Raw genomic sequence first — 13548 nt, forward strand, 5'->3', positions numbered from 1 at the left:
ATGCAACAGGTGCGTGTTCGTGTTAATTTTCGCCGTCACGGAAATTCTCTTGGCATGGGATGGGGTTTGCCTTTCTTCTGCACAATCAATTGAAAAGCAGACACTCCTAGCTCTGTCGTCTATATGTGTATCCTACTTATACGCTAGCTAAATCCGATATCGACATTTCCTTCATTGCACAAGTTGATGGTGATAATCAAGGTAAGTTGTTTTACAGCCTGAACAAACGAAAATAAAGCATTCTTCGAAAAAAAGGTCAAAATCATCGGAATATAAATGCATGTACCAGAATGTCAACTCCTCTATCTCCATTTGACCGCTTTTCCTCATCAGTGATGGGACAACATGCTGAGCAATTTCTGAGCCAGACTGCTTTGAATGTCAATGGCAGATACAAAAGTACAATTTCATTGAATCCAAACGCCTATAAACCGTTCCAAAAATTAACGGGCTCGTCCGGGATTCGAACCCGGGACCTCTCGCACCCAAAGCGAGAATCATACCCCTAGACCAACGAGCCGCTTGATAGTTAGAGTTACATTTTCCGTATTTAACTATAGAATAAAGTTATTCTCCATACGTGGCAAAGGAGTTTACCAGCCAAGATACATATTATAAATTCTAAGTTGACTAGAAATTCACCTTACATTGCTCGAGATCAAACAATAAAAAACCAACAAAAATTCAAACGATAACTGTTGTATTGCTGCATGTATTTTTCTCCTACTGAATACTGTTAAATGCATTCTAATTGACGTTCGAATTAGCGGTGTATTTCCTTTGAATATCCCATCGACTGGTATTGAAAACAGTTTTGAGATTCGCCACGCATTGACAATATGAGGCAAAAATTGGGCTCGTCCGGGATTCGAACCCGGGACCTCTCGCACCCTAAGCGAGAATCATACCCCTAGACCAACGAGCCTGTATAGCTGACTTATGTTTAAATAATAGTTATAAAATTCAGAAATGACACTGCTTGTTGCTATTTTCGTGTTGCCTTGGGTTATACGTTTGGCCTCTCTTGCTTTGTTACCTTTGAAATCAGGATGGGCAAATTATTAAAAGTCCCCTGCTTTAAAGAACTTTGTCTAAGGTTCTTAGTGTAGACGATTTCAAAGATTTTAATTAGAGGTGATATGTTCAATTTAACATGAACGACATGCGTCGGCTGCAAAAGAACACCGAAGGAGATATATCTCAAGGCACTATAATAAGCACACTTCACGATGATCCGAATTACCCAAAAATTAATATGTTTCCGCTGGGGCTCGAACCCAGGACCTTCCGCGTGTGAAGCGGACGTGATTACCACTACACTACGGAAACAGTTGAAGTAAGAGCGAAGTTTTCCATATTTCAAGCAAGGTCCGATTAAAAAATGGTGCAATCAAGATGAATAACACCCGTTTCCGCATGCAACAGGTGCGTGTTCGTGTTAATTTTCGCCGTCACGGAAATTCTCTTGGCATGGGATGGGGTTTGCCTTTCTTCTGCACAATCAATTGAAAAGCAGACACTCCTAGCTCTGTCGTCTATATGTGTATCCTACTTATACGCTAGCTAAATCCGATATCGACATTTCCTTCATTGCACAAGTTGATGGTGATAATCAAGGTAAGTTGTTTTACAGCCTGAACAAACGAAAATAAAGCATTCTTCGAAAAAAAGGTCAAAATCATCGGAATATAAATGCATGTACCAGAATGTCAACTCCTCTATCTCCATTTGACCGCTTTTCCTCATCAGTGATGGGACAACATGCTGAGCAATTTCTGAGCCAGACTGCTTTGAATGTCAATGGCAGATACAAAAGTACAATTTCATTGAATCCAAACGCCTATAAACCGTTCCAAAAATTAACGGGCTCGTCCGGGATTCGAACCCGGGACCTCTCGCACCCAAAGCGAGAATCATACCCCTAGACCAACGAGCCGCTTGATAGTTAGAGTTACATTTTCCGTATTTAACTATAGAATAAAGTTATTCTCCATACGTGGCAAAGGAGTTTACCAGCCAAGATACATATTATAAATTCTAAGTTGACTAGAAATTCACCTTACATTGCTCGAGATCAAACAATAAAAAACCAACAAAAATTCAAACGATAACTGTTGTATTGCTGCATGTATTTTTCTCCTACTGAATACTGTTAAATGCATTCTAATTGACGTTCGAATTAGCGGTGTATTTCCTTTGAATATCCCATCGACTGGTATTGAAAACAGTTTTGAGATTCGCCACGCATTGACAATATGAGGCAAAAATTGGGCTCGTCCGGGATTCGAACCCGGGACCTCTCGCACCCTAAGCGAGAATCATACCCCTAGACCAACGAGCCTGTATAGCTGACTTATGTTTAAATAATAGTTATAAAATTCAGAAATGACACTGCTTGTTGCTATTTTCGTGTTGCCTTGGGTTATACGTTTGGCCTCTCTTGCTTTGTTACCTTTGAAATCAGGATGGGCAAATTATTAAAAGTCCCCTGCTTTAAAGAACTTTGTCTAAGGTTCTTAGTGTAGACGATTTCAAAGATTTTAATTAGAGGTGATATGTTCAATTTAACATGAACGACATGCGTCGGCTGCAAAAGAACACCGAAGGAGATATATCTCAAGGCACTATAATAAGCACACTTCACGATGATCCGAATTACCCAAAAATTAATATGTTTCCGCTGGGGCTCGAACCCAGGACCTTCCGCGTGTGAAGCGGACGTGATTACCACTACACTACGGAAACAGTTGAAGTAAGAGCGAAGTTTTCCATATTTCAAGCAAGGTCCGATTAAAAAATGGTGCAATCAAGATGAATAACACCCGTTTCCGCATGCAACAGGTGCGTGTTCGTGTTAATTTTCGCCGTCACGGAAATTCTCTTGGCATGGGATGGGGTTTGCCTTTCTTCTGCACAATCAATTGAAAAGCAGACACTCCTAGCTCTGTCGTCTATATGTGTATCCTACTTATACGCTAGCTAAATCCGATATCGACATTTCCTTCATTGCACAAGTTGATGGTGATAATCAAGGTAAGTTGTTTTACAGCCTGAACAAACGAAAATAAAGCATTCTTCGAAAAAAAGGTCAAAATCATCGGAATATAAATGCATGTACCAGAATGTCAACTCCTCTATCTCCATTTGACCGCTTTTCCTCATCAGTGATGGGACAACATGCTGAGCAATTTCTGAGCCAGACTGCTTTGAATGTCAATGGCAGATACAAAAGTACAATTTCATTGAATCCAAACGCCTATAAACCGTTCCAAAAATTAACGGGCTCGTCCGGGATTCGAACCCGGGACCTCTCGCACCCAAAGCGAGAATCATACCCCTAGACCAACGAGCCGCTTGATAGTTAGAGTTACATTTTCCGTATTTAACTATAGAATAAAGTTATTCTCCATACGTGGCAAAGGAGTTTACCAGCCAAGATACATATTATAAATTCTAAGTTGACTAGAAATTCACCTTACATTGCTCGAGATCAAACAATAAAAAACCAACAAAAATTCAAACGATAACTGTTGTATTGCTGCATGTATTTTTCTCCTACTGAATACTGTTAAATGCATTCTAATTGACGTTCGAATTAGCGGTGTATTTCCTTTGAATATCCCATCGACTGGTATTGAAAACAGTTTTGAGATTCGCCACGCATTGACAATATGAGGCAAAAATTGGGCTCGTCCGGGATTCGAACCCGGGACCTCTCGCACCCTAAGCGAGAATCATACCCCTAGACCAACGAGCCTGTATAGCTGACTTATGTTTAAATAATAGTTATAAAATTCAGAAATGACACTGCTTGTTGCTATTTTCGTGTTGCCTTGGGTTATACGTTTGGCCTCTCTTGCTTTGTTACCTTTGAAATCAGGATGGGCAAATTATTAAAAGTCCCCTGCTTTAAAGAACTTTGTCTAAGGTTCTTAGTGTAGACGATTTCAAAGATTTTAATTAGAGGTGATATGTTCAATTTAACATGAACGACATGCGTCGGCTGCAAAAGAACACCGAAGGAGATATATCTCAAGGCACTATAATAAGCACACTTCACGATGATCCGAATTACCCAAAAATTAATATGTTTCCGCTGGGGCTCGAACCCAGGACCTTCCGCGTGTGAAGCGGACGTGATTACCACTACACTACGGAAACAGTTGAAGTAAGAGCGAAGTTTTCCATATTTCAAGCAAGGTCCGATTAAAAAATGGTGCAATCAAGATGAATAACACCCGTTTCCGCATGCAACAGGTGCGTGTTCGTGTTAATTTTCGCCGTCACGGAAATTCTCTTGGCATGGGATGGGGTTTGCCTTTCTTCTGCACAATCAATTGAAAAGCAGACACTCCTAGCTCTGTCGTCTATATGTGTATCCTACTTATACGCTAGCTAAATCCGATATCGACATTTCCTTCATTGCACAAGTTGATGGTGATAATCAAGGTAAGTTGTTTTACAGCCTGAACAAACGAAAATAAAGCATTCTTCGAAAAAAAGGTCAAAATCATCGGAATATAAATGCATGTACCAGAATGTCAACTCCTCTATCTCCATTTGACCGCTTTTCCTCATCAGTGATGGGACAACATGCTGAGCAATTTCTGAGCCAGACTGCTTTGAATGTCAATGGCAGATACAAAAGTACAATTTCATTGAATCCAAACGCCTATAAACCGTTCCAAAAATTAACGGGCTCGTCCGGGATTCGAACCCGGGACCTCTCGCACCCAAAGCGAGAATCATACCCCTAGACCAACGAGCCGCTTGATAGTTAGAGTTACATTTTCCGTATTTAACTATAGAATAAAGTTATTCTCCATACGTGGCAAAGGAGTTTACCAGCCAAGATACATATTATAAATTCTAAGTTGACTAGAAATTCACCTTACATTGCTCGAGATCAAACAATAAAAAACCAACAAAAATTCAAACGATAACTGTTGTATTGCTGCATGTATTTTTCTCCTACTGAATACTGTTAAATGCATTCTAATTGACGTTCGAATTAGCGGTGTATTTCCTTTGAATATCCCATCGACTGGTATTGAAAACAGTTTTGAGATTCGCCACGCATTGACAATATGAGGCAAAAATTGGGCTCGTCCGGGATTCGAACCCGGGACCTCTCGCACCCTAAGCGAGAATCATACCCCTAGACCAACGAGCCTGTATAGCTGACTTATGTTTAAATAATAGTTATAAAATTCAGAAATGACACTGCTTGTTGCTATTTTCGTGTTGCCTTGGGTTATACGTTTGGCCTCTCTTGCTTTGTTACCTTTGAAATCAGGATGGGCAAATTATTAAAAGTCCCCTGCTTTAAAGAACTTTGTCTAAGGTTCTTAGTGTAGACGATTTCAAAGATTTTAATTAGAGGTGATATGTTCAATTTAACATGAACGACATGCGTCGGCTGCAAAAGAACACCGAAGGAGATATATCTCAAGGCACTATAATAAGCACACTTCACGATGATCCGAATTACCCAAAAATTAATATGTTTCCGCTGGGGCTCGAACCCAGGACCTTCCGCGTGTGAAGCGGACGTGATTACCACTACACTACGGAAACAGTTGAAGTAAGAGCGAAGTTTTCCATATTTCAAGCAAGGTCCGATTAAAAAATGGTGCAATCAAGATGAATAACACCCGTTTCCGCATGCAACAGGTGCGTGTTCGTGTTAATTTTCGCCGTCACGGAAATTCTCTTGGCATGGGATGGGGTTTGCCTTTCTTCTGCACAATCAATTGAAAAGCAGACACTCCTAGCTCTGTCGTCTATATGTGTATCCTACTTATACGCTAGCTAAATCCGATATCGACATTTCCTTCATTGCACAAGTTGATGGTGATAATCAAGGTAAGTTGTTTTACAGCCTGAACAAACGAAAATAAAGCATTCTTCGAAAAAAAGGTCAAAATCATCGGAATATAAATGCATGTACCAGAATGTCAACTCCTCTATCTCCATTTGACCGCTTTTCCTCATCAGTGATGGGACAACATGCTGAGCAATTTCTGAGCCAGACTGCTTTGAATGTCAATGGCAGATACAAAAGTACAATTTCATTGAATCCAAACGCCTATAAACCGTTCCAAAAATTAACGGGCTCGTCCGGGATTCGAACCCGGGACCTCTCGCACCCAAAGCGAGAATCATACCCCTAGACCAACGAGCCGCTTGATAGTTAGAGTTACATTTTCCGTATTTAACTATAGAATAAAGTTATTCTCCATACGTGGCAAAGGAGTTTACCAGCCAAGATACATATTATAAATTCTAAGTTGACTAGAAATTCACCTTACATTGCTCGAGATCAAACAATAAAAAACCAACAAAAATTCAAACGATAACTGTTGTATTGCTGCATGTATTTTTCTCCTACTGAATACTGTTAAATGCATTCTAATTGACGTTCGAATTAGCGGTGTATTTCCTTTGAATATCCCATCGACTGGTATTGAAAACAGTTTTGAGATTCGCCACGCATTGACAATATGAGGCAAAAATTGGGCTCGTCCGGGATTCGAACCCGGGACCTCTCGCACCCTAAGCGAGAATCATACCCCTAGACCAACGAGCCTGTATAGCTGACTTATGTTTAAATAATAGTTATAAAATTCAGAAATGACACTGCTTGTTGCTATTTTCGTGTTGCCTTGGGTTATACGTTTGGCCTCTCTTGCTTTGTTACCTTTGAAATCAGGATGGGCAAATTATTAAAAGTCCCCTGCTTTAAAGAACTTTGTCTAAGGTTCTTAGTGTAGACGATTTCAAAGATTTTAATTAGAGGTGATATGTTCAATTTAACATGAACGACATGCGTCGGCTGCAAAAGAACACCGAAGGAGATATATCTCAAGGCACTATAATAAGCACACTTCACGATGATCCGAATTACCCAAAAATTAATATGTTTCCGCTGGGGCTCGAACCCAGGACCTTCCGCGTGTGAAGCGGACGTGATTACCACTACACTACGGAAACAGTTGAAGTAAGAGCGAAGTTTTCCATATTTCAAGCAAGGTCCGATTAAAAAATGGTGCAATCAAGATGAATAACACCCGTTTCCGCATGCAACAGGTGCGTGTTCGTGTTAATTTTCGCCGTCACGGAAATTCTCTTGGCATGGGATGGGGTTTGCCTTTCTTCTGCACAATCAATTGAAAAGCAGACACTCCTAGCTCTGTCGTCTATATGTGTATCCTACTTATACGCTAGCTAAATCCGATATCGACATTTCCTTCATTGCACAAGTTGATGGTGATAATCAAGGTAAGTTGTTTTACAGCCTGAACAAACGAAAATAAAGCATTCTTCGAAAAAAAGGTCAAAATCATCGGAATATAAATGCATGTACCAGAATGTCAACTCCTCTATCTCCATTTGACCGCTTTTCCTCATCAGTGATGGGACAACATGCTGAGCAATTTCTGAGCCAGACTGCTTTGAATGTCAATGGCAGATACAAAAGTACAATTTCATTGAATCCAAACGCCTATAAACCGTTCCAAAAATTAACGGGCTCGTCCGGGATTCGAACCCGGGACCTCTCGCACCCAAAGCGAGAATCATACCCCTAGACCAACGAGCCGCTTGATAGTTAGAGTTACATTTTCCGTATTTAACTATAGAATAAAGTTATTCTCCATACGTGGCAAAGGAGTTTACCAGCCAAGATACATATTATAAATTCTAAGTTGACTAGAAATTCACCTTACATTGCTCGAGATCAAACAATAAAAAACCAACAAAAATTCAAACGATAACTGTTGTATTGCTGCATGTATTTTTCTCCTACTGAATACTGTTAAATGCATTCTAATTGACGTTCGAATTAGCGGTGTATTTCCTTTGAATATCCCATCGACTGGTATTGAAAACAGTTTTGAGATTCGCCACGCATTGACAATATGAGGCAAAAATTGGGCTCGTCCGGGATTCGAACCCGGGACCTCTCGCACCCTAAGCGAGAATCATACCCCTAGACCAACGAGCCTGTATAGCTGACTTATGTTTAAATAATAGTTATAAAATTCAGAAATGACACTGCTTGTTGCTATTTTCGTGTTGCCTTGGGTTATACGTTTGGCCTCTCTTGCTTTGTTACCTTTGAAATCAGGATGGGCAAATTATTAAAAGTCCCCTGCTTTAAAGAACTTTGTCTAAGGTTCTTAGTGTAGACGATTTCAAAGATTTTAATTAGAGGTGATATGTTCAATTTAACATGAACGACATGCGTCGGCTGCAAAAGAACACCGAAGGAGATATATCTCAAGGCACTATAATAAGCACACTTCACGATGATCCGAATTACCCAAAAATTAATATGTTTCCGCTGGGGCTCGAACCCAGGACCTTCCGCGTGTGAAGCGGACGTGATTACCACTACACTACGGAAACAGTTGAAGTAAGAGCGAAGTTTTCCATATTTCAAGCAAGGTCCGATTAAAAAATGGTGCAATCAAGATGAATAACACCCGTTTCCGCATGCAACAGGTGCGTGTTCGTGTTAATTTTCGCCGTCACGGAAATTCTCTTGGCATGGGATGGGGTTTGCCTTTCTTCTGCACAATCAATTGAAAAGCAGACACTCCTAGCTCTGTCGTCTATATGTGTATCCTACTTATACGCTAGCTAAATCCGATATCGACATTTCCTTCATTGCACAAGTTGATGGTGATAATCAAGGTAAGTTGTTTTACAGCCTGAACAAACGAAAATAAAGCATTCTTCGAAAAAAAGGTCAAAATCATCGGAATATAAATGCATGTACCAGAATGTCAACTCCTCTATCTCCATTTGACCGCTTTTCCTCATCAGTGATGGGACAACATGCTGAGCAATTTCTGAGCCAGACTGCTTTGAATGTCAATGGCAGATACAAAAGTACAATTTCATTGAATCCAAACGCCTATAAACCGTTCCAAAAATTAACGGGCTCGTCCGGGATTCGAACCCGGGACCTCTCGCACCCAAAGCGAGAATCATACCCCTAGACCAACGAGCCGCTTGATAGTTAGAGTTACATTTTCCGTATTTAACTATAGAATAAAGTTATTCTCCATACGTGGCAAAGGAGTTTACCAGCCAAGATACATATTATAAATTCTAAGTTGACTAGAAATTCACCTTACATTGCTCGAGATCAAACAATAAAAAACCAACAAAAATTCAAACGATAACTGTTGTATTGCTGCATGTATTTTTCTCCTACTGAATACTGTTAAATGCATTCTAATTGACGTTCGAATTAGCGGTGTATTTCCTTTGAATATCCCATCGACTGGTATTGAAAACAGTTTTGAGATTCGCCACGCATTGACAATATGAGGCAAAAATTGGGCTCGTCCGGGATTCGAACCCGGGACCTCTCGCACCCTAAGCGAGAATCATACCCCTAGACCAACGAGCCTGTATAGCTGACTTATGTTTAAATAATAGTTATAAAATTCAGAAATGACACTGCTTGTTGCCATTTTCGTGTTGCCTTGGGTTATACGTTTGGCCTCTCTTGCTTTGTTACCTTTGAAATCAGGATGGGCAAATTATTAAAAGTCCCCTGCTTTAAAGAACTTTGTCTAAGGTTCTTAGTGTAGACGATTTCAAAGATTTTAATTAGAGGTGATATGTTCAATTTAACATGAACGACATGCGTCGGCTGCAAAAGAACACCGAAGGAGATATATCTCAAGGCACTATAATAAGCACACTTCACGATGATCCGAATTACCCAAAAATTAATATGTTTCCGCTGGGGCTCGAACCCAGGACCTTCCGCGTGTGAAGCGGACGTGATTACCACTACACTACGGAAACAGTTGAAGTAAGAGCGAAGTTTTCCATATTTCAAGCAAGGTCCGATTAAAAAATGGTGCAATCAAGATGAATAACACCCGTTTCCGCATGCAACAGGTGCGTGTTCGTGTTAATTTTCGCCGTCACGGAAATTCTCTTGGCATGGGATGGGGTTTGCCTTTCTTCTGCACAATCAATTGAAAAGCAGACACTCCTAGCTCTGTCGTCTATATGTGTATCCTACTTATACGCTAGCTAAATCCGATATCGACATTTCCTTCATTGCACAAGTTGATGGTGATAATCAAGGTAAGTTGTTTTACAGCCTGAACAAACGAAAATAAAGCATTCTTCGAAAAAAAGGTCAAAATCATCGGAATATAAATGCATGTACCAGAATGTCAACTCCTCTATCTCCATTTGACCGCTTTTCCTCATCAGTGATGGGACAACATGCTGAGCAATTTCTGAGCCAGACTGCTTTGAATGTCAATGGCAGATACAAAAGTACAATTTCATTGAATCCAAACGCCTATAAACCGTTCCAAAAATTAACGGGCTCGTCCGGGATTCGAACCCGGGACCTCTCGCACCCAAAGCGAGAATCATACCCCTAGACCAACGAGCCGCTTGATAGTTAGAGTTACATTTTCCGTATTTAACTATAGAATAAAGTTATTCTCCATACGTGGCAAAGGAGTTTACCAGCCAAGATACATATTATAAATTCTAAGTTGACTAGAAATTCACCTTACATTGCTCGAGATCAAACAATAAAAAACCAACAAAAATTCAAACGATAACTGTTGTATTGCTGCATGTATTTTTCTCCTACTGAATACTGTTAAATGCATTCTAATTGACGTTCGAATTAGCGGTGTATTTCCTTTGAATATCCCATCGACTGGTATTGAAAACAGTTTTGAGATTCGCCACGCATTGACAATATGAGGCAAAAATTGGGCTCGTCCGGGATTCGAACCCGGGACCTCTCGCACCCTAAGCGAGAATCATACCCCTAGACCAACGAGCCTGTATAGCTGACTTATGTTTAAATAATAGTTATAAAATTCAGAAATGACACTGCTTGTTGCCATTTTCGTGTTGCCTTGGGTTATACGTTTGGCCTCTCTTGCTTTGTTACCTTTGAAATCAGGATGGGCAAATTATTAAAAGTCCCCTGCTTTAAAGAACTTTGTCTAAGGTTCTTAGTGTAGACGATTTCAAAGATTTTAATTAGAGGTGATATGTTCAATTTAACATGAACGACATGCGTCGGCTGCAAAAGAACACCGAAGGAGATATATCTCAAGGCACTATAATAAGCACACTTCACGATGATCCGAATTACCCAAAAATTAATATGTTTCCGCTGGGGCTCGAACCCAGGACCTTCCGCGTGTGAAGCGGACGTGATTACCACTACACTACGGAAACAGTTGAAGTAAGAGCGAAGTTTTCCATATTTCAAGCAAGGTCCGATTAAAAAATGGTGCAATCAAGATGAATAACACCCGTTTCCGCATGCAACAGGTGCGTGTTCGTGTTAATTTTCGCCGTCACGGAAATTCTCTTGGCATGGGATGGGGTTTGCCTTTCTTCTGCACAATCAATTGAAAAGCAGACACTCCTAGCTCTGTCGTCTATATGTGTATCCTACTTATACGCTAGCTAAATCCGATATCGACATTTCCTTCATTGCACAAGTTGATGGTGATAATCAAGGTAAGTTGTTTTACAGCCTGAACAAACGAAAATAAAGCATTCTTCGAAAAAAAGGTCAAAATCATCGGAATATAAATGCATGTACCAGAATGTCAACTCCTCTATCTCCATTTGACCGCTTTTCCTCATCAGTGATGGGACAACATGCTGAGCAATTTCTGAGCCAGACTGCTTTGAATGTCAATGGCAGATACAAAAGTACAATGTCATTGAATCCAAACGCCTATAAACCGTTCCAAAAATTAACGGGCTCGTCCGGGATTCGAACCCGGGACCTCTCGCACCCAAAGCGAGAATCATACCCCTAGACCAACGAGCCGCTTGATAGTTAGAGTTACATTTTCCGTATTTAACTATAGAATAAAGTTATTCTCCATACGTGGCAAAGGAGTTTACCAGCCAAGATACATATTATAAATTCTAAGTTGACTAGAAATTCACCTTACATTGCTCGAGATCAAACAATAAAAAACCAACAAAAATTCAAACGATAACTGTTGTATTGCTGCATGTATTTTTCTCCTACTGAATACTGTTAAATGCATTCTAATTGACGTTCGAATTAGCGGTGTATTTCCTTTGAATATCCCATCGACTGGTATTGAAAACAGTTTTGAGATTCGCCACGCATTGACAATATGAGGCAAAAATTGGGCTCGTCCGGGATTCGAACCCGGGACCTCTCGCACCCTAAGCGAGAATCATACCCCTAGACCAACGAGCCTGTATAGCTGACTTATGTTTAAATAATAGTTATAAAATTCAGAAATGACACTGCTTGTTGCTATTTTCGTGTTGCCTTGGGTTATACGTTTGGCCTCTCTTGCTTTGTTACCTTTGAAATCAGGATGGGCAAATTATTAAAAGTCCCCTGCTTTAAAGAACTTTGTCTAAGGTTCTTAGTGTAGACGATTTCAAAGATTTTAATTAGAGGTGATATGTTCAATTTAACATGAACGACATGCGTCGGCTGCAAAAGAACACCGAAGGAGATATATCTCAAGGCACTATAATAAGCACACTTCACGATGATCCGAATTACCCAAAAATTAATATGTTTCCGCTGGGGCTCGAACCCAGGACCTTCCGCGTGTGAAGCGGACGTGATTACCACTACACTACGGAAACAGTTGAAGTAAGAGCGAAGTTTTCCATATTTCAAGCAAGGTCCGATTAAAAAATGGTGCAATCAAGATGAATAACACCCGTTTCCGCATGCAACAGGTGCGTGTTCGTGTTAATTTTCGCCGTCACGGAAATTCTCTTGGCATGGGATGGGGTTTGCCTTTCTTCTGCACAATCAATTGAAAAGCAGACACTCCTAGCTCTGTCGTCTATATGTGTATCCTACTTATACGCTAGCTAAATCCGATATCGACATTTCCTTCATTGCACAAGTTGATGGTGATAATCAAGGTAAGTTGTTTTACAGCCTGAACAAACGAAAATAAAGCATTCTTCGAAAAAAAGGTCAAAATCATCGGAATATAAATGCATGTACCAGAATGTCAACTCCTCTATCTCCATTTGACCGCTTTTCCTCATCAGTGATGGGACAACATGCTGAGCAATTTCTGAGCCAGACTGCTTTGAATGTCAATGGCAGATACAAAAGTACAATTTCATTGAATCCAAACGCCTATAAACCGTTCCAAAAATTAACGGGCTCGTCCGGGATTCGAACCCGGGACCTCTCGCACCCAAAGCGAGAATCATACCCCTAGACCAACGAGCCGCTTGATAGTTAGAGTTACATTTTCCGTATTTAACTATAGAATAAAGTTATTCTCCATACGTGGCAAAGGAGTTTACCAGCCAAGATACATATTATAAATTCTAAGTTGACTAGAAATTCACCTTACATTGCTCGAGATCAAACAATAAAAAACCAACAAAAATTCAAACGATAACTGTTGTATTGCTGCATGTATTTTTCTCCTACTGAATACTGTTAAATGCATTCTAATTGACGTTCGAATTAGCGGTGTATTTCCTTTGAATATCCCATCGACTGGTATT

The 13548-nt window shown here is 40.2% G+C and overlaps 28 non-coding genes across 28 annotated transcripts; all 28 read right to left on the minus strand.

The window, feature by feature from the left end:
• Positions 1 to 448: 448 nt before the first annotated feature.
• Positions 449 to 520, minus strand: Trnap-ugg (transfer RNA proline (anticodon UGG)). The gene has a single exon. It is a non-coding gene; the product is annotated as a tRNA-Pro (tRNA).
• A 333-nt stretch (positions 521 to 853) lies between these two features.
• On the minus strand, positions 854 to 925 carry Trnap-agg (transfer RNA proline (anticodon AGG)). Its single transcript has one exon. It is a non-coding gene; the product is annotated as a tRNA-Pro (tRNA).
• Positions 926 to 1256: 331 nt separating this feature from the next.
• Positions 1257 to 1329, minus strand: Trnav-cac (transfer RNA valine (anticodon CAC)). The gene has a single exon. It is a non-coding gene; the product is annotated as a tRNA-Val (tRNA).
• Positions 1330 to 1864: 535 nt separating this feature from the next.
• On the minus strand, positions 1865 to 1936 carry Trnap-ugg (transfer RNA proline (anticodon UGG)). The gene has a single exon. It is a non-coding gene; the product is annotated as a tRNA-Pro (tRNA).
• Positions 1937 to 2269: 333 nt separating this feature from the next.
• Positions 2270 to 2341, minus strand: Trnap-agg (transfer RNA proline (anticodon AGG)). Its single transcript has one exon. It is a non-coding gene; the product is annotated as a tRNA-Pro (tRNA).
• A 331-nt stretch (positions 2342 to 2672) lies between these two features.
• Positions 2673 to 2745, minus strand: Trnav-cac (transfer RNA valine (anticodon CAC)). Its single transcript has one exon. It is a non-coding gene; the product is annotated as a tRNA-Val (tRNA).
• Positions 2746 to 3280: 535 nt separating this feature from the next.
• Positions 3281 to 3352, minus strand: Trnap-ugg (transfer RNA proline (anticodon UGG)). Its single transcript has one exon. It is a non-coding gene; the product is annotated as a tRNA-Pro (tRNA).
• A 333-nt stretch (positions 3353 to 3685) lies between these two features.
• Trnap-agg (transfer RNA proline (anticodon AGG)) lies at positions 3686 to 3757 on the minus strand. Its single transcript has one exon. It is a non-coding gene; the product is annotated as a tRNA-Pro (tRNA).
• Positions 3758 to 4088: 331 nt separating this feature from the next.
• Positions 4089 to 4161, minus strand: Trnav-cac (transfer RNA valine (anticodon CAC)). The gene has a single exon. It is a non-coding gene; the product is annotated as a tRNA-Val (tRNA).
• Positions 4162 to 4696: 535 nt separating this feature from the next.
• Trnap-ugg (transfer RNA proline (anticodon UGG)) lies at positions 4697 to 4768 on the minus strand. Its single transcript has one exon. It is a non-coding gene; the product is annotated as a tRNA-Pro (tRNA).
• Positions 4769 to 5101: 333 nt separating this feature from the next.
• Positions 5102 to 5173, minus strand: Trnap-agg (transfer RNA proline (anticodon AGG)). The gene has a single exon. It is a non-coding gene; the product is annotated as a tRNA-Pro (tRNA).
• A 331-nt stretch (positions 5174 to 5504) lies between these two features.
• On the minus strand, positions 5505 to 5577 carry Trnav-cac (transfer RNA valine (anticodon CAC)). The gene has a single exon. It is a non-coding gene; the product is annotated as a tRNA-Val (tRNA).
• A 535-nt stretch (positions 5578 to 6112) lies between these two features.
• Positions 6113 to 6184, minus strand: Trnap-ugg (transfer RNA proline (anticodon UGG)). Its single transcript has one exon. It is a non-coding gene; the product is annotated as a tRNA-Pro (tRNA).
• Positions 6185 to 6517: 333 nt separating this feature from the next.
• Positions 6518 to 6589, minus strand: Trnap-agg (transfer RNA proline (anticodon AGG)). The gene has a single exon. It is a non-coding gene; the product is annotated as a tRNA-Pro (tRNA).
• Positions 6590 to 6920: 331 nt separating this feature from the next.
• Trnav-cac (transfer RNA valine (anticodon CAC)) lies at positions 6921 to 6993 on the minus strand. Its single transcript has one exon. It is a non-coding gene; the product is annotated as a tRNA-Val (tRNA).
• Positions 6994 to 7528: 535 nt separating this feature from the next.
• Positions 7529 to 7600, minus strand: Trnap-ugg (transfer RNA proline (anticodon UGG)). Its single transcript has one exon. It is a non-coding gene; the product is annotated as a tRNA-Pro (tRNA).
• Positions 7601 to 7933: 333 nt separating this feature from the next.
• Positions 7934 to 8005, minus strand: Trnap-agg (transfer RNA proline (anticodon AGG)). Its single transcript has one exon. It is a non-coding gene; the product is annotated as a tRNA-Pro (tRNA).
• A 331-nt stretch (positions 8006 to 8336) lies between these two features.
• Positions 8337 to 8409, minus strand: Trnav-cac (transfer RNA valine (anticodon CAC)). The gene has a single exon. It is a non-coding gene; the product is annotated as a tRNA-Val (tRNA).
• Positions 8410 to 8944: 535 nt separating this feature from the next.
• Trnap-ugg (transfer RNA proline (anticodon UGG)) lies at positions 8945 to 9016 on the minus strand. The gene has a single exon. It is a non-coding gene; the product is annotated as a tRNA-Pro (tRNA).
• A 333-nt stretch (positions 9017 to 9349) lies between these two features.
• Positions 9350 to 9421, minus strand: Trnap-agg (transfer RNA proline (anticodon AGG)). Its single transcript has one exon. It is a non-coding gene; the product is annotated as a tRNA-Pro (tRNA).
• A 331-nt stretch (positions 9422 to 9752) lies between these two features.
• Positions 9753 to 9825, minus strand: Trnav-cac (transfer RNA valine (anticodon CAC)). Its single transcript has one exon. It is a non-coding gene; the product is annotated as a tRNA-Val (tRNA).
• Positions 9826 to 10360: 535 nt separating this feature from the next.
• Positions 10361 to 10432, minus strand: Trnap-ugg (transfer RNA proline (anticodon UGG)). The gene has a single exon. It is a non-coding gene; the product is annotated as a tRNA-Pro (tRNA).
• A 333-nt stretch (positions 10433 to 10765) lies between these two features.
• On the minus strand, positions 10766 to 10837 carry Trnap-agg (transfer RNA proline (anticodon AGG)). Its single transcript has one exon. It is a non-coding gene; the product is annotated as a tRNA-Pro (tRNA).
• Positions 10838 to 11168: 331 nt separating this feature from the next.
• On the minus strand, positions 11169 to 11241 carry Trnav-cac (transfer RNA valine (anticodon CAC)). The gene has a single exon. It is a non-coding gene; the product is annotated as a tRNA-Val (tRNA).
• A 535-nt stretch (positions 11242 to 11776) lies between these two features.
• Positions 11777 to 11848, minus strand: Trnap-ugg (transfer RNA proline (anticodon UGG)). The gene has a single exon. It is a non-coding gene; the product is annotated as a tRNA-Pro (tRNA).
• Positions 11849 to 12181: 333 nt separating this feature from the next.
• On the minus strand, positions 12182 to 12253 carry Trnap-agg (transfer RNA proline (anticodon AGG)). The gene has a single exon. It is a non-coding gene; the product is annotated as a tRNA-Pro (tRNA).
• A 331-nt stretch (positions 12254 to 12584) lies between these two features.
• On the minus strand, positions 12585 to 12657 carry Trnav-cac (transfer RNA valine (anticodon CAC)). Its single transcript has one exon. It is a non-coding gene; the product is annotated as a tRNA-Val (tRNA).
• Positions 12658 to 13192: 535 nt separating this feature from the next.
• Positions 13193 to 13264, minus strand: Trnap-ugg (transfer RNA proline (anticodon UGG)). Its single transcript has one exon. It is a non-coding gene; the product is annotated as a tRNA-Pro (tRNA).
• Between the last annotated feature and the right edge of the window lie 284 nt (positions 13265 to 13548).

This window comes from Mytilus trossulus, chromosome 1, assembly GCF_036588685.1.
Source record: "Mytilus trossulus isolate FHL-02 chromosome 1, PNRI_Mtr1.1.1.hap1, whole genome shotgun sequence".
Taxonomy (NCBI): domain Eukaryota; kingdom Metazoa; phylum Mollusca; class Bivalvia; order Mytilida; family Mytilidae; genus Mytilus; species Mytilus trossulus.